This window comes from Brienomyrus brachyistius, chromosome 4, assembly GCF_023856365.1.
Source record: "Brienomyrus brachyistius isolate T26 chromosome 4, BBRACH_0.4, whole genome shotgun sequence".
NCBI classification, from domain to species: Eukaryota; Metazoa; Chordata; class Actinopteri; order Osteoglossiformes; family Mormyridae; genus Brienomyrus; species Brienomyrus brachyistius.
The window spans coordinates 28,370,916-28,398,504 of NC_064536.1; positions in this window are offsets into that span (position 1 = coordinate 28,370,916).

Genomic DNA, 27,589 nt, shown 5'->3' on the forward strand with positions numbered 1-27,589 from the left:
ATTGGCAAAAATCAGCACCACACCACCATCTTATACCTTATTTATCAACAATATCTCCTCTTTTAAAAGATGTTGTGGTTGCTGAGCTGTCCCCTTCTTGACTTCAGTCCTTATATTCCATGATTTGCCAAAACAGTCGCATTAGCCGTGCTCCGCTAACCGTATTTCACAAGCATAAGGGTACGCCGATTTTATACAGATTACTCACTTTTGGGCGTCACTATACACACCTCATTAATGTGTTAGGCATACTACTAATTTGATTATCGAATTGTGGTTGAAAACAATGTCGGTATGTTGCAAAAAAGCCAGCATCTGTCATCTAAAGCCCCGCTATTAATCCTTAGGAAAATAGTAGTTAGTTGCAGCCCTAGATGCCAGTGAATCACAGGGCACCGGGCACATTTGGAGGAGATTCTAGCCAATCACAGAGCATGGCGCACACCTGGAGGACTTGGTGAATTTGGAGGGGATGCCAGCCAATCGCAGAGCACAGGGTACACCTTGAGGAGATGTCAGCCAATCGCAGAGGACACACTCAAATCCTCTGTGAGTCCCCTGCTTGGCTGAACTTTTGCAGGAGGAAACTGGAACATGACAAAAACCAGTGGGACCTCAGGGGAACTCGCAAACTCCACGAGCACACAGCCAGGAGGATTTGTGCCTGCGACCCTGGGGGCCTGCTCCCCACTAAGCCATGCATGACCAGGTCCCAAATCTCTTTTGTAATTTGTTTTTATCTGACATGAGCAGAGCTTTGGGTGTTTTGGATCTGTATTAATTTCCCCCCACCACAGATGCATGAAAGTTGGTCCAACGTGAAAGGGTCTGCTAATGGAGATCAAAGAGTTACCGGGAAGCCTATCCCAGCCATTGGCCAGTTCGGCACATGGCCAAATCCCCTGGCCACCACACTCACCTCATTCTCCATAGACCAGGAGGCAGACATGAGAAATCAAATGCCTACTCACTGGTGCCAGATCGGACGACCATGAGCCATCTTTCAGCCCAGGGTGGAAATAATTGCTCCTAGAGAGTAGATCATAGAGATTGTAATATTTTGTTTTCCTTCTAATAATATGCCTGAACTTCACGTAAAACGTAAATGGCCAGAAATAATGTATGTCACTATCCGACCTGTACCACACTTTCTCATTCGCCACGCCGATAGCTCACACGGAACCAATCCATAGCACCTGCCCAGTTTGCACTTTGCATATCTGCACCACATTATATTCTAATATATATATATTATATTCTATATTATAAGGCAAACCATATTTTGTATATTTACAGCAGACTAAAGTGGTGACTTTATTGTTTAGCGATAACTGTTGTTCATTATTCAACTGGCTGAAAAAAAAATCTATTTCTTTGACTGCCATTTCAAGTGTCCATTCTGGTCGTCTATTTACTGTTTTTGGATCAACCCAGTTACCTAATTTAGTTCATATTTCTATAAGATGAAATGGCCGCTCCCAGGTGACACCGGTATTATGGTATACTTATAGCTTTGGTTCGCTCAGGAGAACATATACGGTCACCCCACCATGACTGGGGTACCTAACGACACCAATGAACACACACACAGTTCACTGGTTATATTGCCCCCAGACAATATCTGAATTCTCAACTGTATATTTAGCTACAATATATAGTGTTTTTTATATTTAATAATATACAACATCACAGTATTATAGTATTGCTATATTTACAGTATGCTGTAATTTATCCTTCTTGCACATCACCTTGCATTTGCACTGCCACTGCCCCCGCTAGCAATCGCCATTTTGAAAACTGTGTCTTTCATGCAATGTTCTCTTTTAAATGGAACGAATAATTCCTTAGACGTCTTTGAATCTCGATATTCTTGAGAGTGCATTTCGAAATTGGGAAGAATGATCACAATTCAGATCGTGGATCAAGATTGTGTATTATAAAGATTGTAATATGATTTTTTTTTGGGAAGACTGCCCCCCCCCCCACACACACACACACACGCACACACACACACACTTTTATAACCATGTATATTTTGGTGATTCTCCTAAAATCTTGGTTACGAAGATTTCAAACATACTATAAAGTTTTTAAAAAGACTTGCATCACCAAAGTCATTGCTACTGTGGTTTCCCGTTTTAAACGTAGACAGATTTACATATGCAAATATATATAATTATGTGCAGGTCGGGGGGTGCCTGTGGTGTGTAAAATTTCGCGCTCATTGGGATTTGTAAAGGGAATGTGCATCGATCTGTGCTTACGCAAAGTTTTGTGCATCTGGATTTTTTTCTTGCTTACGCACATTCTTAGTTTTGTCTGTACCCCACGTTTTAGTGTGAATTCTACACACGTCGTTATACATGAGGCCCCAGGTCTGAGGTGTTTGTAAGGGTAGATTTAAAATGATTTACAAAAATGTAAAAAAAAATTTTAAACATTTCCCAAAAAAAGTCCTTAAAAATCTCATTACCGCAGCAGTCTGAAAACATATTAAGAAAGCCAGTACACTTTCAAATTTTTCAAAATTGCTTATTAACAGTCATGCTCGTTTAGCGGTCAAGCTCAGTGACTTGAAACTCTGAAATAATGTATATCTTTAAATTAACATTATTTGATTTTGACTGATTTCTGTTATTACTGCACGTGAACCTTCTGGAATCTACAACTTCACTGAAAAACATTTTTTAAATAATGCAGAAAACCTAAAGGAAAACAACATATTGTCACGGGTCGTGGGCAGCGATCGCGAGCCGAGCGGCGATCGTGCGGAAGGAGCAGGCAAGCAAGTGGGATACGGGGAAAACGGGGGTTTATTTCTAGGAACAGGACGGGTAACAGGCATTGACTCACAAACATCAGACATCAGTGACAGACAAAGCAAACTGGGGAGACCAGGACTTAAATACACGGAACAAGGCAGCAGGAAACAAGACACGACTGGGCAGGATCAGGAAATCACACGTGGGTAATTAGGGGGCGTGGCACACAGGAGGAGCGGACGAGCCGGGCATGACACATATAGTATCAATACATGCATTTAAAAGCAAATTACAATGAGGTTTCGGAAATGAGGTTGATGGTTTCAAGAAAATCAGCCATTCACTATACGTATAACCATTTACATGACTGTGAGCCACTTCCCATTAAATGGAGAACAACCCCCCTCCCCCAAAAAAAAAAAAAAAAAAAGATGTACAGATATAGGCAGGGGTGTCTTTCTGTTTTTTGAGGCCCAGTCAAAAAGTTACATTGGTACATTGGACCCCAGAAAGCACTGCTTCAGCATCTACCATATAAGGATGTATAAGGATGGCAATATCCATCCATCCATCCATCCATCCATTTTACAAACCGCTTATCCTATTGGGTCGCGGGGGGTCCGGAGCCTATCCCGAAAGCAATGGGCACGAGGCAGGGAACAACCCAGAATGGGGGGCCAGCCCATTGCAGGGCGCACTCACACACCATTCACTCACACATGCACACCTACGCGCGATTTAGCAAGTCCAATGTGCCTCAGTATGTCTTTGGACTGTGGGGGGAAACTGGAGTACCTGGAGGAAACCCCACGACGACATGGGGAGAACATGCAAACTCCACTGCACCACCATGCTGCCCCGGGATGGCAATATTTAGCATTTAATGTAGTGACCAGCAGAGGGTCCGACACAATTGCATGGTCTGAGTGGTGGCAAACACTACTGCTGGATAATGATAATTTCCTAGATCTTTTTAAAATGTTTATGCCTCTTTTGTCATTCTCTCCCTCCCTCCTTCCCATGGAAAGTGACGACAAACTTCAGAACTCCAACCCACGTCCAGGCAGACAGGAACTATTCATATAGATGGCACACAGGATCGGGGCAATATACATTCATTATAGTCAGTTGTCCCCAGAAATAGTTCCGGCCGTATGCTCTTGGGGGGGAGGGGGGGGAGCACTGTCCAATCTGTCAGTCATGCTTCAGCCACCCCCTTCCCACACCCCCCTCCCCAGCACAGGAACGCTTGACAGAGCATGGTGAGACTGTCATGGTGGCACAGAGTATGCACCCGGTGGAGTAAGTTCCTTTCCAGGCCGCTGACTGCCTCCGTAGGCAAGCACACACACACCCACCCCACCTCACCGATCCTCCCCCTCCCACTTGCAGTTTAGAAGACGCTTTGGCAAAGAATTCCTGACAATGGAAGAAAACAAAACACTCATTATCAACAACTATACTTTAAAGATTAAGGAAGTGTTTCCACAAGTGGCTTCTTGGTGAAAACTGTGCTCCATGTGACTACAGGATCTGTCAACCATAGATGTGAGTTGTGCATTGAAAGCCAAATAAATCAAATCAAATCACTTTTATTGTCACGTCACTTGTCACCAGTACACAAGACCTACTATACATGTGAGTGAAATGCTTGTGGGCAAAGCTTCCCGAAGCAGCCGTAGTATGACAAGAATTAACAATCGAAATATATAAAGGATGAATATATAATACATAAGACATTTGATAAATCTAAGTACAAAAGTGTATGCAGTTGTGCAATAAGAATGTGCAGTTAAATAATGTGCAGGACAGCATCATGTGCAGTGTGTGGTAAATGGCTGAGTGTCGGAGCCCATTGTTAATGGTCAGAGTTCAGCAGTCTGGTGGCCTGGCGGAAAAAACTGTCCCTCAGTCTGCTGGTCCGAGACCGGATGCTGCAGTACTGTCTGCCTGACGGTAGCAGCCTGAACAGTTTATGGGTGGTGTGACTTGGGGTCTTTGATGATCTTCCTCGCTTTCCTCAGGCACCTCTTGATGTAGATGTCCTGGAGGGAGGGAAGCTCACCTCCTATAATCCTCTCAGAACACTGCACCACTCTCTGCCCAGTTTTGCAGTTGTAAGCAGTGCTGTTGCTGTACTAGGCAGTGATGCATCCTGTAAGGATGCTCTCAATGGCACAGCTATAAAAAGTTCTGTGGATGCGGGGGTTCATTCCAAACAAATAGCAACTAATATCTAACTAAAACTAACATGGTTAACTCAGATCCTATAATGACTGTAGCATTGAGATGGTGGATTAATAAATGTTAATTTAGTCAATTATGCCACTCAGGTATTATAGCCCTAAGAATTCTTAACTACAGATTGCACCAAGGCACACAGGTTAGGCCCACAGACAAGAGACTGCTGAAAAAAAGCACTTTTACTGATCCTAACATTAAAATCACAGAAACAAGCAGTAAGACTTTGGAAGAAGACTCCGCTCACACTACAGAGGCAGCCAAAACTGTAGATTTTGTGTATAGGTACATGGAAACAACCCAACCAAGGCGATTCAAAGGAGATTAAGAGGATTGCTGACTAGGGACAAAATCACAACATGCGCACACTTACTGTACAACCACACACAGAGCACTTCCACTCCTATGGGGGCTGGTAACCATGGATGCTAAGCACGCATGCCAGAACCACCATCAACCACAAAGGAGAGGCAGCACAGCGGTTGGCTCACACCTCTTGGACCAGGGTTTGAGTCTCCACTGTGGCTCCATGTATGTGGATTTTGCATGTTCTCCCCGTGTTGATGTGGGCTTTCCTCTGGGTACACCGGTCCTCCCCACAGTCCAAAAACATGCTGTGGTGCCCGCATGAGTGAGTGAATGGTTTATTAGTGTGCCCTGTGATGGATTGGCACCCCATCCTGGGTTGTTCCCTGCCTCGTGCCCATTGCCTCCAGGATAGGCTCTGGACCCCCAGTGACCCTGAATAGGATAAGTTATTGCAAAAAATGGATAGATGGGTGAACAACAAAGACAGTCAAACTGTCTTTGAGGCCAGTTATACTGGGGATTGATGATGAAAAAGCCACCAAACATTAAAATAAAATACATCAGGGTTTTCTCCATTACTCCTGCTACCCGTTACAGTCAAATAAATCTTAAACATGAACAAAAGAAAAACAAACTGTCAAAAGAAAAACAAACAACAGAATGAAAGAAATAAAAGTTGAGGGCAGATGGTAGCTACTGTATAGAGTTATCGGGGAAAACAGCACTCAACCTTCTAGGAACTGCTACGCCGCAATTACACTGCCACCTAAGCGAGAAAACAGCTGAACAGGAGGCCCATCTGAAAGAAACAAACAGTTACAAGACTAATACAGAAAAAATACGAAAACTCAGAGGGAGGCTCAATGCGAGAACTTTGGTTGTGGAAACGGCAGGATGGCGTCTCTATTTTACTCTGTTTGTTCTGCTCTCTGTTTTATTTGAGTTGGCGATGGTTGTATATTGTTTGCGGTACAGTAATTGACTTTTAGTTTGATATGCCATATCAGTTTAAACCGAACTTGCGATCAACTTTTATTTTGATATGTCGCCTTTAGTTTAATGCATGTGGTTTGTATTGTGGGATTGGGACCTCCAGTAGTGAGTAAAGCACAAACGTGTGAAAGGTTTAAAATTTCTCGTGTCTTATACTTTTCTTACGTCTTTGAAAGAAATATCTGTGAGTTTATTACTTGCTTCATATCTTAATTAATTTGTACAAGTGACATTTTCTATGCTCTGTTTTTTTTTCAATAATGTGCAAAAGGATGCTAGCAGTAATTCACTGGATTGCAGTGATGCTAATTTTCAATACATGCCAATATATGTTAGCGTACCATTTATTTTAATTCTGTCGATAATTAACGTTAGCACTTACCGGCCAGCTTGTTGTAACTTTGCTATGCTAGATAAGAGATCTCCTAAGCCTTTTCTGTGATTTATTTATTACATTTCCACTCATAGATTTTCATCTGTCATATGGAGAAAACACATACCAGGAAGAGTACTGTCAGGGTTCGCTAGTAAGCGGGTGAGCACATGGGCAGACAAGCGGGCAGGAAGCAGGCAAGGAGGCAAAATTCGGGAAAAACCCAGTTTTTTTATTAGGGGAAAGAAGATACGGGCAGGACAGGTCGACGATACAGACATCTAACATCAATGACGGACGAAAACCAAGGCAAGACATGGACTGAAATAGACGATTGTTATTTGATTAAATATATAAAATTAACTTTGCTAGCATTTCAATATATCCGCTAGTACGACTGTGCACCTGTTTCTAACACTCACTGGCCAAAGTACGATGGTTTTTGCATTTTTATCTCTGCAAGGGTCCAAAGATTAATATTTATGACAGTCCGTTATTCCAAAAACGAGTTAAAACGGCCAAACACAGCAAAAACAGCTGCTTACATGGCGTAGTGACACCGTCCGTATTAATCCATGGATTTCAGCAGGTACATTGTCTATACATACGATTCACAGCATTCAGCATGTAGCTTTAGGCCTAGTGACCAAAATGAGCCTGCACATGAGCCAATCCATACAGGTTTCGCTGAACGGCAAGGATTTCCGGCCAATCACCTCCTATCATGGGGACTACCTTTCCTGTCAGTTCAATGACCTATTGCAAACCTCACCTTATTCTGAAGCTATGCTACACAGCAGCTTCATGGCCCTGGTCACTGTTGTAGCAACTTGGCCGGGGCAGTGCACCAAGATTAAGGATGCAAAGCAAGGATTGGTTTTAAGTGGAAAAAAAACATTATTAAACACAGCTAAGGTGATTTTTAAATACTTTTATTTGCTATTTTCAAGACTGAGTAAACTGGTGGTGGCAAGAGTAAAGCTGACCAAACACTGCTGTCGCTGAACTAATCGAGACAAGATTTCTATCGACTGTTCACAGGAAGTAGAACTTAGAGAATAATGTGTTTGACCAGGGACAGAAGTCTCCACAATATTGATAACGCCAAGGGGAAATCACATTAGCATTTCTGTGAGAGTGAGTTAGTTTGCAATTGGAGTTTATTTATTATTATTTTTATTATTTAAGCTTTCAGAAATCGGTTTGTGTTTGGTTTGCATCATGTGACTGTCCAGGTTTAATCCAGACCATACTTTTGAATGTTTTGCAAGTTGTTTATATGTTTTAAAAGTTTTATTTCAGGAAGGGTTTTTGTGGAATTTTTCAGGTTAAGGTGTAACATTTACACACAGATTTTAGATTTAAACAGGCAGGAAAATGGAAAAAGGCAGGAGTTTTCATATTTAGTTTTATTTATTTAGTTTTGTGTCTCTTTCTGGGTATTTTCCTTCTGTCCCTGTGGTCATGCTATTAAACCCAGCTGATGCTGACTGCACTGTTAACCTTAATGTTCTTTAAATATGCTCAGCTGTGTGCAGATGGGAGCCAGTGGTGTAGTACCTGGTGGGAAGCAGGGGCACAGATTTGGGTATGGAATGAAGAACGTGTCCCCACCAATACTGAGGGAGAACCATTTGTGCTTAGAATTCAGAGCTCTTTGTGTCCCAACCAGTGCTGAAACTGAACCTATGCCCTTGGTGGGGAGCCTGCACAGGTTTATGCTGGATTTAAGGTGCATTTGATTTCAGAAGGTGTATTTCCTCATAGCTTAGCTAGGCTTTAAAACCCTTTGCCTTATCTCTTATGTAGAACAGTGGGTCCTTGTCCTCAGATTCAGCTGTTTCATTTTTTATTATTATTATTGATAAGAAGCCAAGCCCCCCTCCCCCCCCCCCAAGAGGACAAGGCTGTGGTCTTTCAGTCACAGTTATTTTCTCACTGCATATTTATGCACGTAATCAAAGCGTTGGATTGTCAGCTCACACTTGCCCTGGACGGTGATTACAGGCTTCTGGTGATTAGCCTGTTATGACTGAAATAATTAATGCAACACACTCAGTGTCAAGCGCAATGGCCGGTGATGAGGTCACATTCTGCAACCTTATTTACATGCATTGTATGGCCTTCAATTTGGTTATTTTTAAAAGATTATTAGAGTTTTGAACCTGTGTCCAGTGCAGTAAACCGTTCCATGCCTCACTGGGGGTTCAAATTAATCTCAGTGCACGTTTAGACAGAATGAGAAGTAAATCAGATTAAACCTGCAACCAATCAGGACAGAAAAAATATTTTTATACCTATTTTTAGCAAGATATCTAAATGTGTATGTGTATATCATATATGAGTGTGTAAAAACTGAAAATGAAATTAAATCATATATCCAATGGCTATGTACCCACACCCAAGATTAGTGAGCTGGGACTATTTTGTTATAATGATTTTTTTAACCCCCCAATAAATAATCTCTTGGCTTTTAAGGCAAATTTACAGTAGCAGGTTGTATCGTGTCGCCGTTCTCGTTCCTGTGTGAGTGAATTCGACAGGCAGTAACAGCAGTGGGCATGTAAGACCTGCCCATGGTTATGCAGAGACTGCCTCCGTCTCCCTCGCAAACAAACTGTTGTGAAGCTCTGGCTCTACTGCCTGTCGGCTTGGAGCGGCTTCGGTCTCAGCTTACCGGCCACCTTCCATCAGACGCCCAAACCGAGGCTTGTCGTCCAAACCGTGAAGTAGGATTTAAGGTCTGAATTATTTATGGGGGCAACAATCGAGCATTAAAGGCCCACAACTCTGAGGGGTATTTGGGTGGGGGGGGGGTTCTGGAGTTTTAGGAGTTTGGGGAGTGTGCGGGGCGCGGAGTGTTCCAGCTCGGTGGGTCAGACCTGATCCCTGGGTCCGAGTCCCAATGCGATTTAGGAAGAGGTCCGTCTGCCATGACGGGCCAGTGATCATCAATGGGGGTGTCATGCCCCCCCCCATTCCATCAGAGTCCATCTGCCTCCCCAGATATGGATTCCTTGGTCACATGACCCAGGGCTAAAAAAGGACTCATCAAAAACCATCTTCACTATAATATCGTCTTCTTGAAAGTTTTTTTTTTTTTGGGGGGGGGGGGTGGGGGTTCTTTGTTTTATTTTTTTTCTCCCTTTACTTACACTTAAAAATGTATCTTAATTTGTCTGTGAAAGGATGGTGATCTTTAAAATGCAGAGGAACAGGATCGCTTCAGCTGATACACTTTCACTGTGCTGACTTGGACAAATTTAACCGTGAAAGTTCATGACCCTAAACAGCTGTTCATCCACCTGCCTGATGATTGAAAGCAAATCAAATCGCCACTGGAAAGGTGACCCTTTCGAGCCATTGACCCATTTACTGCCCCCTCCCCCCCTAGGCTGGGTGGGGTACTGCAAGCATCTCTCAGTAAGAGCTCGGGGTCATTTATTTTGCCGTTCGTTTCCATGGTCTGTGTTTAGCGGGCCAGAGCTGTCCTAGTGACTCAAAGATGGCCAAAGGCACGAGGACACATGGGAGAGACACCGTTGCCATGTTACCCAGCGAGTGCCTGGGCTCGTTTCTGTCTTCCTGTCCTGCTTCAGCGCCTCATAAGACTTGGCTGAAGCTCCTGGGAGACCTTTCCTCTGCTTTCCGGGTACGGGGAACATAACAATGGCTGCCCTGCCAATCAGCCTGTCCCCTACTGAGGATTTGGTTAACCCCTCTACCCAAATAGTCCCCATCATACACCCCCCCACCCCACGTCACATGGTTTTATCTGCCTCCCTAATCCAAGCCCATCTTGTACACGGTCATGTGATCCCCAGTATTCGAACGCAAACTCTGGGAATGTAGAGCCCCAGCTGTAAATTGATTGGCCCTGGAGCACCCCCTCCCCTGTCACTCATAGATTCAAAAGATATCATTGGCCAATGATAAGGTTGGTATCACAAATTGTAGAATAGCCCCAACCCACAGCTGGTTCTGCACCCAGGCCCCTCGTCATCTATTGGAAATATTTGGATCCAGCCCATAATCCGGTGGGATCGCAGTCTTTGTTGGACCACCGCATTCCCTGAAGCTAAATGTACTGTTCTGGAATTTTTTTGCTTGGCCAGAATTGGCAGAAAAGTTCTGTCTCTTTGTTACAGTGGGAATTATGCATTGGATAGAAGTGAGTTATGCTCTTTTTGAAAAAGCCATGTGGAAAAATGGCAAGAGCGGATAAATGCAATTCAAACGTGTGTAATAATTTAAAGAATTTTACATCAATTATTTACTTTTACTGGCTTCCTGGAAACCATCTTTATTTCTTATGATTTTTTGTCTTTTTTTCTATGTAAGACATGTGATGTTTTTATCTCCTTCTGTTCTGAAACATATACTCCTTGTACCTCTTGGGTTTCATTCTCCATTGAATAATCCTATTTTTGTATTTTAAATGACGTTTGTAAATTGAACACCCCCTGGGCAGATCATTGTCAGAGTACAAGTGCGCAATCTGATACCACAGCACACTGTTACTGGAGATGATATACAGTAGTAACGTGTGATGATATTTGAGGGCTGTAATGTAAGTCAACCAGCAGAGAACCATACTGTGGACCTGAGGTCTGCAGTGTGATCCTGGACTGGTGGTTGAATATGACATGAACTGTGTTACGTGAACAATCAAACATAATAAATGCACATAATAAATATAGGAATCCTTTGATCGATGGTCTCCTCTGGAACTGCATCTATGTCTGCAGTAAAGCCAACTGAAATCATCTCTGGTTAATTCATAATATATGCAACATTTCGAAATGCACCATCTGAAAATCAAACTGAATTTAAATTCAATTTCATATTCCAGTATGAATTAAATATTATTTGAATCTGATTATAAGATAACGAGAAAAACATGTTATAAGGCAAACTAAAAGTGAGATAATTATGAGGTCCGATTGTTCAGTGACTGCTGTTTGCCGATAAGTGCTGTATTCCTTGTATCTCATTTTCGAAATCCTTGTGTATGCGATGAGGGTAGCACGTTAGCAGGTGCTCCAGCTTCATTACCTCACTTCCTGCTGCAGGAACAATGTCACAACAGCCAGGATGGTAAATATGTGAGATGATGTATTTTACAGAGCCAGTCTGAGCAGGGGGCCCACTCACTTTGGTCCCCTCAGATGTTTAAAAAACTAAATAAATAGCTAGTTGAGTAGAATCAAAAGACTGAAGCTAGTTACTCCCATATCTCTTAAATAAAGTACATGATTATTTAATATGTAACGCTGCGCTTGTGATCAGCAGGGGGTTTGAGTGATGGTAAATGTCGATGCCGAGTTAGAGTTATTAATAGCTAGTTCATGGTTGGAAAGCGTTTAATCAAAGCCTACATTCATCATTTACAGGTAAAGGAATCTCAAACCTTCATTGTCCTCAATGCATTGGATACAATATATTCTTCTGGGGGGGTGATTTTGATTCTGTTTATGGTGGTGTGGTTGCACAGTGGGTGACATTTCCATGGTTCATCTTCCATCTTCTGCTCCGTGTGTGGAGTCCGCCTGCTCTTTCTGCGTCCATGTGGGTCCCCAAAAACCTACCGTCTCCAAACTCTGCAAAGTGTGCGAGGCATGTGGTGTCCTGCCCCGATCGTCCACTCCTTCCGTCTGCCACGCCCCCTCGTTAACCCCGTGTGGATTCCCTGTGTTCATCAGCTGTTTCCTGTTACCGTCATTAGTCCAGTGTATTTAGTTTCAGTGTGTTTCCCCAGTCCGGCCATTGTAATGTAAATCTGCGTAACTGCCTGTTTCTTTGTGTCCTCTCCCATTAAACCCTGTATTTTCCCGATCATACGTCTCCCAGCTTCTACTTCACCAGTCAGCGCCATGACATGTGGGGCCCTGTGGCTCACCGCTGCCACCCCCAGGCTGTACCCTGCGCTGCTTGGACAGGCTCCTGGCTCACCGAGACCCTGATCAGTGGTTGTGGAACATAGGGGAACAGATTTATACATTTTATTTGGCATTTACAACAATCACCATGTCAAGCCACAAAAACTACGGAGTGTAAATGAAGCCATTTTTTCAGGGAGCAAAAACACTTTAAAGAGGGTTTTATTGTCCCAGCTATGGAACAGGATTCTGGCCTTTTTAAAATCAGAGGCAAGGCTGATGTGCAGATTAATATCATTATTATTGCTTATGCAATAATACAAACAAGTACCCCGTAGAGAAACGGCTTATAGTAACAGATCTTTTATAAAGGACTCCGATGAACATCTTTCAGTCTTTTATAATCCTTATTTCTCTGTACTGAATGTGTATGTTTAAAATCCACCTAATTCGCCTGCGCATGGTACCTGTGATATTTTCCACGCACCTTTTCGGCAGGGGTAACACACTGCCTGCTCATAAACAGAAGGGCGTTCTGCTTCATCACAGTCAGCAGCATGCCTTTCTCGACAGCTGTGTTCACATGTGCCACATCTGGATCGGTAGTTAAATGTGCCATTTAATACTTTGTTGAATTTTGTAATTTGTGTCAAGATGCCTTGTCAGGGAGCCAGGATCCATTTGCTGCCGTGCCGTTTCTGTGACGCGTGCCACATCCTGGCTGAGTGGCATGCCTCACTCGCCTCCGCATCTGTTACCGTGGCGATACCTGTTACTGGGAAGCAGATGATTTTCATAAACCAATCAGTTTTCCACATGGGCAGTAAATTACTCCTGGGAGCTCACAAAGAACATCATGCTGTATTTCCCTCACATCTTTCATATGTATGAATTTTTTTACCATCTCGTTTGTGCTTTGTCTTTTTTTATATCAACTGGAGATGGGACCCAATTTTCTCAGCTTAATGATGGTTTGAATTATAAACACCAACGAGAGCCAAGGATTATTCGCACTTGAAATGGCCCTTTGTCATATTCTCTGTAACTAATGTGTTCCGCTTTCCATAAAGTTGAGATTATATCACACAAAGCAAAATCGTAGTGGTTTCCATGGTCTGACATGTCATTTATTTGTGGACGGGATGTTTACAGGGCCGCTTGTTAGCTCTGAAGCAGGCAGGCAGGCATTTGATGTCCCTTCAACTCTGGCTAAAAAGCTATGTGAGATAAGTGAAAGGAAGAGATGAATTAGTGTATAAAAGGTGCACTTTCATGAGGCACTAATCATTTGAATGTTATGTGTTTTTTATTAACATCACTGTGGAACGACATCCAGAAAGCATCACTGCCCCATATAACCACTGAGAGTATGTTTGCTTTTTATTTCATTTACCATAATACTCGGCGGTATCTTCGCCGCGCCGTAAATATTGATGGTCAGTCAGTGGATTTGACCTTGAACGTTACTTGTGCCTGTTTAATACTCAGCAGCTACGCTGCCTCTTTGTATCCAAAGTGCCAGATCTCTGCCGAATTACATCAGGATGTTTCACTGGAGGATCCAGGTCAGGCCCATGGCTCAAGGGTACAACAGCCGAGTCCCTCCTGGGGCTTAAACCAGCAGCCTGCTGGTTATGAGCCTGTGTCCTTAGCCCCCATATGCTGAGCGAGTGCTCTGCCTTCCCAGGAAATAACTCACTTCCACCCTAGAAGCCCCTGGGCAAAGACAAGAAGTTTGGTGAGTTCCTTTCAGTTATCGAGACGGCGATCCTTTCACTGCTCTGCATCACCCCCTACAGTATACCCTGCTGATATGCTGGTGATGGCTGTAAAACCAAGAACAAGGGGATAAAACACAAGAAAAGAATATAATTCATTGTGGATAATGGACCCCCTGATAAGAAATCTGACAAGAAATCTCTTTGCAGGGAGTTACATAGCTATTACCCAGAAGGCATTGTTCCACTGGATCCTTGCAGTCTCCTTCCCTCCTTAGTCTCCATCAATTAGCTTTTCTGGTTATTTAATTAAATTTATTTCCCAATCTTGCCAGAAGGTTTTCCACTTTTTCATGTTTTTCTGTTTGTTCTTGCTTTCAGGAGGGAATCTGATAAATATAGAATGGATCACACATAATTACTTGTATTTCATACGTCCACGAGGGTATAACCAGGGTCTGACATGTTGCCCCCTGTTGGGACACTGGGAAAGGTCAAGAGTAATTTGCAGGAAGAAGATTAGCTCACGACATGCGTGAGACACACTGCAATCCCATCCCTGTGGGGTCCGGGCTCATGTCCGCTCTCTCTGCCGAGCTGCAGATTCAAACTGACTCCGCCCAGACGTCCTTAGGAAAAAAGGAAGCCTAGTTGCTCTCTGTGGCAAAATAAATTTGCAGAAGGGAAGGGTGAGACACATTAGCGGCACATTAGTGACCCGTTTAAGGCTGCATTATCAGGGCACTCTGTGTACCGTTTAATCCCAGGGGTGGGCCACAGTGGCATTAGGTCCAGCTGAAATTTGATTGGCCCCCAGACTGCCCCATCCCATCACTCACTTATTCAAAACACATCACTGGCTAATGATAAGGTCGACCTCTCTGTATGAATAATGGACCCCCACCCTAGAATCTCCCCTGTTCCATTTATTTCAAAATGCTGATGTCGCTGCACATCCTATGGGCCCGACTAAATTGGAATGTTGCATGAAACATCAATTGTTAACAGAAAAGCATGATCACGTTCTGCCACGGCCCAGGAGAATTCCTGCCACTTTGTTAAACTGCCAACTTTTCTGTCCTCAACTGAATGTAGACAAAAAAAAATGAAACTATAAGGAATAATCCCCTGTGATTGCTCCATATCTGACACCGAAGTTTCTTTTGATGAAAAGAAACAATAAAATGCACACACATGTATAACAATGCTTGATCTCGCCGACAGATGTGCTTCCACTAGAGAGCCAGTTCAGATTTGGGCTTGCAGAGGGAGCCTGGATCACCTCATGTTCCATAGCGATGGTCCTGCTTTAATAATTAGTACCCCCACTAACTTTCAGGAAGACGGTTTCAGTGAATCTGATTCTGGACTGATGTTTGCTGAATTCCAGGACTTGGTATTGGTACCTTTGTTCTCAGAAGACATATTTTTCAACAGCACAGATTCTCTTATCTTCCATGAAAGCTGCTAAGCAAGTTTGAAGCCCAGGAACTGGTACAATGTGGGTAGAAGTACCGACGTCACCGCCATTGGGCGCGTGAGAAGGGTGTCACTGCCGCGCCACACTCCACACGCCCACCCGCTCCTTACCATTGGCCGGCTGATTCGGATGGAGTGAGGAGGGGCGGTGACGCCCTTCTGACACGCCCACCCGCTCCTTACCATTGGCCGGCTGATTCGGATGGAGTGAGGAGGGGTGGTGACGCCCTTCTGACGCGCCCACCAGCTCCTTACCATTGGCCGGCTGATTCGGATGGAGTGAGGAGGGGTGGTGACGCCCTTCTGACACGCCCACCCGCTCCTTACCATTGGCCGGCTGATTCAGGTGGAGTGAGGAGGGGAGGTGACGCCCTTCTGACGCGCCCACCCGCTCCTTACCATTGGCCGGCTGATTCGGATGGAGTGAGGAGGGGAGGTGACGCCCTTCTGACATGTCCACTCTTTCCTTGTTCTTTGCCTGTTCTACTCTGGCCCTATTAGAACCCGACCCAATTGCCTAGAAGATGAAGCTGGCTGCTGAATGATGAAATCATGGCTGACACCACTGACATCTAACTGTGGGTGATCCTGATGCTCATTTTGTTCCTCAAAGGAGCACCTCAAACAGCTAATCTTTTATGCATCTTCAGATATCATCTGAATTAGCTCTTCTTTTAAACATGCACTCCTCACCCCTTGTAGCACAACAGTGGAGTGCCCCCTGGTGGTGACCTGTCCTTCTTCATTATAATGGCCATATACCATTTGATATTTACACTGTCCTGGGGCATTGAGATGGACATCTCTCTTTCCACCAAAAGAATGAGTTTTTTTACATCTTGTTTGGATACATTTTGGATCCGCTAGAAGCCGACACATTCCCGTGGTGTGGGTGCACTGATGTTCGAACCGATGCCCCTTGCCTAATTACAGAGCACAGCTGCACATCTAAAATCAAACCCCCCAGATTCCAGGCCCCCGTGATGCTTGGGCTCCTGTTCTATTTATGACTGCTTCTCTTTTTATTCATTTTTTCCATCTTATGTTTGTTATACGGCTCCTTCTGAAGGTGCTGCTGACAATTAAGCACTGACTGTGCGATCTGGAATAGGTCAGAGTCTTCAAAAATAATGCTAGAAGCTTCAAAACGTCACAGCTGCACATCCTGGTCACCCGTGGAAATCACTGTTGGCGTCCCCTGGGAAGTAATAACATAAAAACTCACGCGAATGAAACAGGATTCACATCACAATATTAATCTCTGACATTCTTTACGCGGTTACCATTAATTGTCACTTTGTTTTTTAAAGTTTCTGTCTCTGAATGTCTAAACGTCTTTCTTGCTGTCAAAATGTGTGTGTGCTGTACTGTAACCTGCAATTTTCTTGGGGATTAATAAAGTATCTATCTATCCATATCTAGAGAGAAGCATTGAAAATGACTCAAATCCAAACAGAAATCAGTGAATGATGCGTCAGTTACTAGCAGACAGAAGAACATACAGAATGATAAATGAATAAAGCACAAGACCCCAACAAGGGACACATCCGTATGTGGGACACCCTGTCCTCTGCTGTCAGCTGTGAGAAAACCACGTCATTCAACATGAACCAAACATATGTAAAATATTTTATTCTGTCTGTGTTTTTTATGAACATCTGGAGTAAGGAAATATACAGGGGAGGTGTTCGAGTGGACAGGTACGACGGCAGACTTTTTCAAATTTTCTCTGCTGACATACGCCTGCTCTCGGAGCTCCATCTCACACGCCTTGGTGAATTACTCCTTCTGACAGGCGGTATTGACACGAACCAGGCAAGCCAGCATCTCACATTAATCATCGTTTGGGTAATGAGGTAGGGTGGGGACTCATGGCGAGACAGACGGGGGCGAGTTACGAAAAACAAGACCGTGGGGTGTTAAAACAGCACCTCGAACTTTTATATCCCGGAATTCACAGGTGCCGGCAGCACAAATTTTGGGGAAAGAATCTGTTCTCACATCTGCCGGGTCTGTCTAGTTATTCTACATGAAGCAGAAGAAAATGATTAGAGCCTTAATTTTTCATTTTTATTATTTATTTATGAGAGGTTTTTATGCAAAGCAGGGGTGCAGAAGGGGCATGGATACCCTGGCAGATTCAGGGGACATCGCACGTTATAGAGGACTTTCAACATGTAAAATTATAAAGGAAAATCAATCTGTGAACCTAGGATTTGAACCAACAACCTTATGACCACTCGTACAGTGTCCTAACCCCCAAAGCTACACACTGACACCCCCTTCACCGTTGCGGAAGGTCATTTCAGGTTAACTACCTTTTTCAAGGGTACGGCGGCATTCCCCTTCATCCTCACCCCAACCCCGCCGCCTGGAAAAATTTCCCTTCATCTTGCTGATAAACGTTGTGAGATGGGAGTCGTGCAAAAACACGCCGACTCATGACTTTGGAAATGCGAAGCAGGGTGGGAGAGCGGCCCCCCGAGGAAACAAAGAACAAAGCCATGACACTTTGCCACTGGCATGTGAGAAGGAGAAGGTTGGCGTGGCGGCCCAGCCTGGCCCCCACCCCTGCAGTGGGGCACTTCAAACTCCTACGCGGCGTCGACCTACCCAAATTAAATAAATATACAAATAATAATTCAGATGACACCAAAGAATGGAGAAGCAGACACACAAAATGACCACACAAAAAACGAAAGATACAGGTCAGAAAAGGTGACTAAATACTGTTTGTTTTTCGTGTCAACTGTTTCCCTACACTGCCAATGTACTGTAGCTAAATATACAATGCAATTTTTAATTCACGAGGAGGGAGGAAAAAGCACTACACCAAATGTAGTCAGTGCATACATCCAGTCAGTTGTCAGATGGACCACTGTAATGCCCTCCTTTCTGCTTGCCTGTTTAGAACTTTAGCTGGTTCAGAATGCAGCAGCCAGAGTTCTCACAAACAGTAAAAAATTTGATTGCATCCTCCCTTCACTGGCTGACAGTTAAGTCACGGATTGACTAAAAAATACTGCCGTTAACCTATAAAGCATTGAATGGCCTTTGCACCAGAATACCTTAGTGACCTGCTGACCTCATACTGTACAACCCTCCACGCTTGCTTCGTTCTCAAGGCGCAGGATATCTGTTAGTACCCAGGGTAGAAAGAGCTACGGCAGGCTGCAGAGCTTTCTCCTACAGAGCTCCTCAGCTGTGGAATGATCTTCCACCGGATGTGCGGGTTTCAGGCTCACTCTCAATATTCAAGTCTAGGCTAAAAACACACCTGTTTAGTTTAGCCTATAGGGACTCTAGTTCTAGCTCTAGTTAACTGCTCACTCCCAGTCAGACCAATAGTGTGAGGTGTAGAGCTGGGTGGGGATCGGTGCCATTGGCTTTGGATAAACTGGACTGTCAGTGCTGTCACTCTAGCTTCACACCCCCTTGTGGAACTGGAGTGCTGACATTTCAGGGACTCCCCATGCCTGCATTCCTACTCTCCTCTCTCTCCTACTTATGCTGCCATAGCCATATCTGCCGGAGCTTACACTTTGCACTTCATATTGCACTCACCTAACTGTTAGCACTGCCTATAGTCTCCACTACTTTGACTAATTTTATTTCCCCTACTCCTCCTGGGGGGTGCTGTCTGGAGACCTTAATCTATCAAGATATCCTGCACACCCTGCTACATGTGACGTCGCCTCTACCCATGACGTCCTTGCATCCAGCTCGCTGTTCTGCCTGTGGCATCTTCCATGTATGACCCGCTGCCTTACCTCTGGTTGCCTGGCGATTGGAAAGAGAGTCAGCACAGGCTTGTCAGCACCTCCCTGCTCCCCGGTTATGTCTCAAATCTTATGATTTAGATAGTGTGACTTGGCACTTAGCCATGCTGATTGGGTCTGTAATGCTGAATGAACACTCATCTGTGGCATGGAAGCTGCCTGCCACTATTAAGACGCATCCTCTACGCCAGGAGAGATTTCATATTCATCTGGTGGCCATTGCATTAGGATTTCAATTAACGCTTCATATCTCTCGCCTACAAAAGCTGAAAAATCCAGAACATCAGAATAGAAACTTCTTGGTAACTCACAAATAACACAAAAAGCATGTTTGCTTAACAAACTCTGTCAGCTTTACTCTGGGATGGTTTATGTATTCATCTGACTCTGGAATGATATCTTGATCACACACTCAATTGCTATTAGTTTAAAGCCCTCTAAAATCTCATAGTGAAGATGATGATGATGATGATGATGATGATGATGATGATGACGATGATGATAAGGAATGAGGTGCAGATGCATGATATGACTATGAACATTTCATTGAAAATGTCATGTCATGTGAAGCGTACCAGCAGGGAGCTGAATATACTCTGTTAGGCTGGAATCACATCATTAAGCAAAGGTTGGTTATACAAGTATTTGTACTGTCAGGGATGTCAGTCATGCTGACAAGTTATATCTTTACAGAATTTAAATTATCTACAATAATGCAGCAGTGGCGGGCATGAATCCGTCCTACAGTCATATATGTGTGTGGCTCAGTGGGGCTGGTTCAAATCTCGTGGCTGGCAGAGTAATTTCCTCATTGGACCCTTGAGGAAGGCCCTTACCTTCCAGCTACTCCAGAGACTGTGACCAAAGTTCTCGTACAGCGTACAATACCGACTGCTCAGAGAGTTGGTCGTACGTCCGTCGTTACTCAGGTAGGTCGTTAAATGAGGAGTGCCTGTACTTCAGTAGTAGGTGGAACCTAGCTCTCAACTTGAGAAATGTCTGGGGTCCTTGGCTTAAGAAATGACAAATGCTCATGTTCTGGAACATTCTGTCCACAATCCCATGGTGCTCAGTAGGCACATAAGGTAAGCACATGGCGTGCTGTGAGATAGAAGCAGGATCATGAGCTTGTATCGATTTTTCAGTTTGTCCAATCACAGCGTGTTAAATAATATGTCCAATTCGAAACATGGGAAGGAACTGCTTTGTAAACGTGGAGCCGGATCGGCACCATGCTCGGAGGGAGCGTCATCTCTGAGCATGCAGCGGCACCGTGTGATGTGCAAAAGGCTCCCCGGCTGTCAGATAACACTGAATTATTCCATGTAAGTACAGGCGTCTTATCCAACGCAACCGGGGAGATGAAAGACGCCAAGGACTCGGTTAGCTGAAACGTATAAGCGGGCGGCAGGAGATGGGAGTGCTGTGATGGGCTGTCTCTGAAACCAAGATGGAAGGTCTGTGCTGAAAAGCTGGGGAGCAGGGTGACGGCACCCTGGGGGCCTCCCAAGGGTCGTTTGAACCGTCCGCTATGCCGTTTGTCCCCAACACTCCAGTGCCCCTGCTCTGATATTTGCTTGTACTCTCAAAGTCTCTAATGAGTTATAGTCTTGCACCAGTGCCAGTAACTCCAAGGGAGTGGTGGTGGTGGGGGGGGGGGGGAGGAGGAGGTTGCAGCGGGGTGGGGGCAGGCATTAGATGGGCTCCAATCATGTTCTGCCAGCAATAGTGTCCGTGTCATTTCCAGTGCAGATGAAGGATGAGGCGCTCTGAGCTATTTGACAGTGACTACAAAGCCGATGTATGAGAGGGCAGAAAGGAGGGAGGATTTATCCGCGGCATGCTGCTTCTCCTGCCTGTCTCCACTCTCAATGCCCCTGCCCCTGTGGAGCCATGCCCGTGTACTTTAAATACATTACAGGGTGACGCGCTTCCCTACATGAAGCTCGATCCACTTATATTGCCGCTGTATGCTTTTCTGAACACTTACCTGGGTTGGGATGACAGCTCCAGTACAGGGAGTGCGAGTAGGGGCCCGACTGTACCCCCACCAGGAGAGCCGCTGAGGCCAGATCACTCCGGCAATGTTCCCAGCTGTGTGAACTGGCCAAAGTGCTGAGCTAATGGAGACATGGCTTTTGGGCAGGACGAGAACATGGCTAAATGGGCTGCAGCAGACCTGGATCCCATAGAGATGCCAATGGAACTGGAGCAAAGGGGTCTTGCAACATAATCTTATCAAAAATTTGGATAATCTCAGTGGGGGGGGGGGCTGCTGTTGTACCTTAGAATGGGGGAAAAACCTAAACTGATACAGCTGTATAAAACAGTTAACTATGTATAAATCTCTCTTAATGTTATGTTTATGTTGATATCTGTCAGGGTGGTAAAAACGGGCAATTGCACGGGCAGGAAACAGGCAAGGTACGGGAAGAACGGGGATTTATTCTCTAAACAGGGTGTAGGAAACATCAGACACTGACTAACATCAATGACCGACAAGGAACGAAGGCAAGACATGGACTGAAATAGACAGGACTGGGCGAAAATAATCGGACACAGCTGGGGTAGATCGGGAAGCACACGTGGGTAATCAGGGGGGCGTGGCACACACGAGGATTGTACGAGCCGGGCGTGACAGATATCAACCAACATTATACAAATAAGAAAGCTTCAAGAATGTGTTTGGGGGTGATCCACTGGGGTTTGGGTCGTGTTCTGGTTCAGGATGGTCAGCCATTATCACCGTCATTGCTGGTGCATTACATCCTGAACACCGGGATGTCCAATTTTAGTCCAGAAGAGATCACACATGCTAGTGAGGTCACTTAAGTGAGCTTGTTAGATGAAAATCAACCACACCTGCCTGCAAACATTATGGAATAGAGATACTTTATTTATCCCCATGGGGAAATTCTCTTTCCGCCTATTCCATCTTCATATCCATGAGACACAGACACATATACAGATGATTACAAGCCCGGGGGGGTCACAGCACGGGGTCAGCCAGCGTGCAGCTCTTCTGGCACTGGGGGTTAACGGCCTTGGCTAAGTGCCCAGGAACAGGTGATTATGTTAACCACAAAGTAAAGAAGGGATACAGGAAACATGTTTGATTGCCGTTCATATTAATGCTCAGCCTGGAAAACCTGAGAGCCAAAAACTCTGACAGTCAAGTCTCCTCTAAATAAATACAAATGTCCGTTCTTCCAAAATTCATTGTCCGACGTTTCATCCTCCTTGTGCAGTTTCTTATCACTGCAAACATGCCTCAAATTATCAGGACACAGTACCTCTGTCCCTCATTGTTTCACTGTTTTTTACCATCATCTAATGCCCTGTTGTTGTACGGACCCCAAGGCCACCTTCTGTGGACATACCTTAGGAGTGACATTGAAGTGATCTCTGAAGTTGCTGATGTCTATGTTTAGTGCTGGTGGGAGGTGGTGTCTGTGCAGGAACTCCTAGTAGGGTAATAAAAGACTCATCTTGGGGTTCGACGTGTGGATGTGGTTATAAACGCGGGGGTGCATTACTGCACCCCCAGCTGGAAGCCAAGGTTTACTGGTGAGATGATCACTGGCTTCAGCCCTAAGCTTTAGTGTTTATTTGTCTGAAGTTGCAGCGAGTTTCATTTTCCCCTTTGAGCTGTAGGGATTATCCTTCTGAACATACTAGAGGATGATGGGAGAGTCCAAAGCGCCACTGAAGGTCTGATAATTCATCCGTGGCTTTAATGAAACAAACGGCACCCGTCTGCCGTACTGCAAGCGTGATGATAATGGGTCGCGGGGCTTTGGAAACTCGAGGAGGAGGCAGGTGTGTGTACAGGAAAAGGGCTGAAAGCTGATTGGCCCTCACTGTGCTCCCTCCCCAGTTCAAACCATATCATTGGATAATAATAAGGTTGGCCCCTTTATATGAGTTATGGCCCCTCATATGGCCCCTGCCTTAAAAAATCCTACAATCTCTCCTGGGAGGCTTTTGATAAAGATAATTATAAACGGCACCCCTCGGTGACCGTCCTTTTGTCCTCCCCCCAGTCTCCTCCATTCCTCAATCAGAAACATGTAACATTTTAGGCCTCTGCCTCCCCCCAACATTAAAAAAGGAGTCTCTCATGTATTGCAACGGCTGTCGCAATTAACCCTTAGAGCAGGTCTGGATGCTGACTTTCCCACATCGCAGAGACTCTAATCTCAACATTTGAAAGATTGTATTTGTACTGGCTACAAATTTTTATTTTAGATGAGACTAAAAATTGAGAAATTTCAATAGACACAAGTAGTCCTCATGAAAAGGATGATATCAAGACTGTCAATGTTGACACATTAAATTATGACGTATCTGATTAGCCCATATGTGGCGTATAATGTACTGTAATAAGCCTAAAATCAAAGGAATGGAAAAATGCACAAAAATGAGTAGGGTAGAAAGGGATAACGGCATTCTGGGAATTAACTCTGCGGCTCACGGGCAGGGAAGGAGGAGGAGCTCGACGCCGTGCTTCATCAGGAGATCCATGGTAAAGAGATGGCGGCGGTACGAGACGTCTCCAGCGGCAAGGCGACGGTGGGGGTGTCCCGCTAGCTGCGGGCATGTCGCTGGTGGGGAGTGTGTCTGTCGGGACTCGGCTGTCTCTAAACTATCAAGTGAGGCATCTGCACGAACGGGGGATTGCAGAAACACAGCACATGCATGCCTGTGAGGCTGACACCCGCCTGCAGGGACAACACCGTCTTTGTGTCTAACCCCCCAAGCTGCTGTCTAATAAACACTTTTCACTACATTATGCTTGGACTGCAAAAATCTATGCTTTTCAGTGTTTTATGGTGTAACTTTGTATTTTTATGACTATTTTCATTTCTTCTTTGTTTTGTAATTCTGAATAAACTGTTTGGTCCTAAAAAGCAATGTATCATTCTGTGGGCCCATATAATTTTTGTCCAGCGAGCTTCTTTATAGTTTCCTGTTTGTACAGCCCAGTGATTTGCTGCAGAAATTCAGATTATGTGCTTCACCCAAAGCTACTGTGCCCTGGGATTTGGATCAGTCACCCACACTCAACCCTTGCTGTCCTTAACCATTATGCCACCTCCTGGCCAGTAATGAATACTACAGTTCTTGACAATGCCTGTCAACTCAAATGCTCGTAAACAAGCAAAAAGATAAAAAGCAGCCTGCCTGTATACTTGTTTACAGGGAACAAATGTACTTGTTAATGTCGCTCATTATATTAACTGACAATTCATTGAAGCTGGCGATATGGGGCATTAAACCACACTAATCATACAAGAGGCATTTCCATGCAATTAACAACAATTACAGCAAATAAAATGTTTAAACTCCTCTTGCAGTGAGAGTGTTTTTTTTTTCTTTTGTTAAAGTAGCTCAGATTTGTACTCAGGGTTGGTCCCGAGATATCGCTTGAAGTGCAAAGTACCCCGTAGTTTTGAATCCCATCACTGACTGGTTTAACCCACATCACACTAGTTTCCATGTCATTGCCAGTTTGACTACACCAGTCGCCTAATTGTAACCATCACTAGCACCCCATTATTAATCAAACAGTCAGGTCTGGTTTTGCTTTGATGTATTTGCTCCAAAACAGAAAAATGGAACAAATATGCCAATTTGCCATTTAGTGTCATCCTTTCTATCCTGAAGAACATGACCTCCCTCTGTGCCCGTGCTGTGAAGATGGACACATACTGCTCCGGTGTCCTCACCTTTAAGACGGCAGACTGCCCTAACTTTGGAAGTGCAGCAGATTTATCTCCATTATCGACGTCGCATAAGCATAGTGCTCACGTTAAAGATAAATTACCCCGGCTGAAGGTTCCTGTGGAGTTCCCTTATCTCTGCCCTCGATCTTATTTATCCAGCACATTGACAGCTGGGACGTGTCCTGCTCTTCACTAACTATTATAGTAGCATTGTCACAATTCAATGGAGGCTGTCGATTTGGCCAATTATGTCGGTGACAAAGACATTAGTGACCGAGAATCAGCCTGTATTGGCCTCCAATGGCTACAGCAATGTAGCGGCCAAGAGAAAAATGTCGGACTGTTAAAGGGGCCATTAGCTATTTGGGGAGACTTAGGTAGGGAGATTATGGTGTTGGTCAGACGAGACTTTTAATTGCACTGTAATTTCAGTCACTGTACGTTCATTTGAGTCACTGCAGGCAGGATGGCGGAGTGGGTTTGGGAGGGGGGGGGTCAGTGAGTGGAATCATAGGAATGAGAAGAATGGTGGGAGATGGGTGTCAGTCAAGTCTGGGGGCTGCATCTCGGAGAGAGGGGGGCTGTGCCTCCGTTCGGATGGTTGTCAGATGAAGTCCAGTAGACAGCAGATTCACTGTTGGGCCCCTGAGCAAGGTCTCTAACCCTCAGTCGTTGTAGGAACTGGTTGGCCCTGCTTTCTCAAAATTGTATATTGCTTTCGACAAAAGTGTCCACAAAAATAAATAAAAATGCAAAACAGAAATGCATTTAATATAATGAATAGTGCGAGAGGTGAACAAATGTCTTTGTAACCTGACAGACATTCTGCATTTTGTGTCACATATATGATCTTGTCTTATTAGCATTCACGCTAATCCTTGTTCACTCTATAGGTGCCCCCCAGGTACAAAGTCTGCTGTGTATCGCTATTAGAAGCCGACGTTCCATCCATCGACATCACCAAGGTCGCCGTGACGACGCCACGTCTTCATGCTGAAGTCCGGAACATTTTGTTTATTCTGTGTGAATTTTGAACACTGGAAAGCAGAGGAAAATGTATTTACCAGTGTGGTGAGGAAGAGTGTCTCACAAAGGTATTTCTGCCACATTATAGAAAGCAATCATCCCAAGGTCACGGGGGGGGGGGAATTGATTCCTGGGTGTAATTCATCTCTCAGCAAACAGGCGCCGAACAATCTCTGGCTCCAATCGGCGCTGCAGAATTGCACGCTAATTAGTTCCACTTAGCGTGGCTAATTTCTCAATATACTCCTTCCCATAATTATACGTTTTGATAAAATGAGTTTTGAGATACAGATGTGACTTTCTCTACTACCGTTATGACACGGCGAGCTTGGACTGGGGAAGCAGGCAAAGGACGTAAAGGCTGGGGGTAAAAAGGGATTTAATGGGGAGACAGAGAGGTATACAGGGGAAATAGGGTCGAAACAATACAACAATACAATGACAGAACTAGGGAAACATACTCTGTCGTGGATTTAAATACACGGAACTAATGAACACAACTCGAAACAGCTGATGACGCGGGCATTCCACACAAGGTTAACGAGGGGGGCGTGGCACACAGGAGGAGCAGACGAGCGGGGTGTGACAACAGGAGTGAGGAGAAGCCCTCAGAAAGAAATGTCAATCCAAAACACATTACAAGATATTAAGTTAAATGTGTTATTTCTGTACATAATAACTGCTGTTTTCATTCTTCCCACCCCCCCCCCCCCCCCCGGTGGACATGTCTATATAGGTATTTCGTTTTTCATATAATTCTAGTAGTTATCATCGTGAACGACCAGATTCTGGGGTAATTTAAGGCATGCGTGGCTGATGTCCACAGTGTATTTTATCACATACTTTATTATGTGCTGTACAATGTTCCCCAGAAGAAAATAAATATATAAAAGAAAATGTATATATATATCATGGAAGTCCAAAAAGGATCATGCTGGTACATGTATGGAGATCTAAAGCAGAACAGTAAATCGAGTGCTGCAGTAAGGTCAGGAACAACATGCAGCGCTACCGTATCACTTACAAAGGTTATTTAATAGGGATTCCCTTACATGAATGGCCTGTCTGCTTGTCAGCCGCTACATCATCCTCTTATGAAGACCGTAGGAGGACTGTCTGAACAGAATTTTAAAATGGTGTCCATCCGGCTGCAAAAAACAGCCCGATTTGTGCTGGGAGGAGCAGGTTCCTTAAAGGCAGCGCATGTCGGATGCAGCTGGACTTTCCCTCTCCGCTGTGTCCTCAGGAAATGGGGGCAGGGATCTCCAAGGCGTCTCACTCCCGCGTTTTTGGTAGCGGGACAA